The 2,239-nt window shown below is 40.1% G+C and overlaps 1 long non-coding RNA gene across 1 annotated transcript in view; it reads right to left on the bottom strand.

Annotated features, from left to right (window-relative positions):
• Positions 1-208: 208 nt before the first annotated feature.
• Positions 209-2,239, bottom strand: part of LOC138030602 (uncharacterized) — a 4,837-nt gene continuing 2,806 nt past the window's right edge. The window contains exon 3 of the long non-coding RNA XR_011128077.1: positions 209-290. This is a non-coding gene — a long non-coding RNA (uncharacterized lncRNA). The remainder of the gene's footprint in view (positions 291-2,239) is intronic.

Below are 2,239 nucleotides of genomic sequence, written 5' to 3'. Positions count from 1 at the left end.
ATGCCAGGGGTAATGCTGCAATGGACTGGCATCCCATGCAGGGGGGAGTAGAAATACTCCTATAGTCGCTTTATGCCACAGAAACCAGGATAAGTTCTGGCCTAATGGGCCACCTGGCTCGTAAGCAGACTTTACCTTTTTTTACCAGCATACCTTTCGTGGAATACAACATTACAATAACTGAAACTACCTAAATAACATAAACCTACCCAAGAACATCCTTTGATGTTTTTTGAGCCTTTTGAGCCAACTTGTTTAAATTGTCAGCATATGACTGTTCTATTTTGGACCTAGTATAAACAAAACAAAATTGTCTTTAACTCGGGGCCTTGTGTCCGATTGTAATAATACTTGTGCTGCAATAAAATCCTTCAATCTGCACAGTTTGTCGTCTACTTCCAAATTGAACAATTTTACATGTCATGGATGAGTAGTAACTGGTCACACCATCAAGCATCAGTACAATGTATATGCTCAAATGCAAGAATAATTTCAATAAAATTGGAAGCTAATGGCTTAAGGTTGTAAAGTGCAGCTTGCAGGTTAGAATTGCAGTTAACTTTTTCACCTAACAGAAACAACGCCAACCTTTACAAAAATGCTAATCTTACACTTTTAACAATTACATCTAAAGCATAGTGCATATACCTGATATTAGCATTAGTAAAGGTTTAAGTCGTTTCAGCTATGGTGAAATAAGAACGTTGCAAAACCCTGATCAAACCGGATCAGACCAGACCAGACTGGATTGGATCAGATCGACAAAACTCGGACTGGATCAGTAACAAAATTAGACACCTGAAATTCCTGGGTTACCAGTTAAGGAAGGTGTCCTTCGGGGAAAAGTTCGTATGCACGCTAGTTTCAATAAAATCCTAACAAATTACCGTATACATCAGAAGAAAGCTTAATAATTCTAGTTTACAATAGAAAATATAGTTTAACCGAGTTTTCAGTTTAGTAAGTGTCAGGAGCCGGTAAGACGTGAAACCACCAAGGCTTCTTCTGTAGAATTTATCAGGTATCGGATGCTGCGTTATTCACAAGCCATCAATCAACAAAATGGTGTCAGGCTTTTTGGATATTCTGGTTGGCTGTCTTGATATCCCCATATAAGGTTGGAGTAGCTAAAAATATGCGAGACATTTTGTGTAAATGGACGCCACGGAAAAATTATTTTAAATATTGGAATTTCCCGACAAAATTTTGTTGATTGATGCCTTGTGAATAACACTGTGTAGTCATTTTGCTCATGCTGCAGCATCCGATACCCAATAAATTCAATAGAAGAACCCTCAGTGGTTTCATGTCTTACTAGCTCCTGACACTTACTAAAAGGAAAACTCGCTTAAACTATATTTTTATCGTAAACTACATTTATTAAGCTTTCTTCTGATGTATAGTTTGTTAGGATCTTATTGAAACACCAGCACACGTACGAACTTTTTTCCCAACGACATCCGCAAAGGTGGGAAGTAACCTTGACTGGTGACTAAGGGATTTCATGTGTCTACTTTTGGCAGGAATTTTGTTATTGATCTGGTCCAAGTTTTGTCTATCCGATCCGATCCAATCCAGTCCGATTCAGTCCGTTCCGGTCTGGCTTTTGCCAACGGCTGTGAAATAATGACCTGCAAACCCTAACCAGCAACCTGAAGTTTACACCCTCCAGTTGACGGCTGGTTTGAATAGAGTAACCAACTGTTGTCATTGTCAAATGAACAAATCGAAAGTGGTTCAGTGTTGTCTGTACTCTTATCAACAATGATACCGGTATTTGTCATCACAGTGGTCAAAATGTTGTGGACTCACCCTTGCCTATTGTATTTTCCGGTTTGGTTTACATGAGAGGTAGGGTCACCCTTGGGATAGGGTCACCCTATCTGCTTGGTAGGGTAACCCTAGGAAGGCCAACTTTTTGCCATGTTGACACTTGAGGTAGGGTCACCATTCTAGAAGGGTCAACGTTTGTGGGATAGGATTATTTTCAGATTGCTGCGAAAGTCTGTAATGGCTTAGTGCGCATGTAAGACCCGCGGAATATTTTCACTGTTCTGTGCTGCCCAAATCGTTTGGAAAGAGTTGGGAAAAGTCGGAGGACAACAATGATGACATTCCACCAAAAGACCTACATGATGATGATGAACCAATTGTCGACGAGAGCATGAAGGAAGGCCGCTCAACTCCAAAAGATGTGGAAGAGGGCTTGCCACATGATAAATCAAAAATCCTAAGAAGC

The sequence above is a fragment of the Montipora capricornis genome, chromosome 1 (assembly GCF_036669925.1).
Source record: "Montipora capricornis isolate CH-2021 chromosome 1, ASM3666992v2, whole genome shotgun sequence".
NCBI lineage: Eukaryota > Metazoa > Cnidaria > Anthozoa > Scleractinia > Acroporidae > Montipora > Montipora capricornis.
Note: the sequence above shows the minus strand (reverse complement) of the source record. Positions and strands in the feature narration are given on the sequence as shown.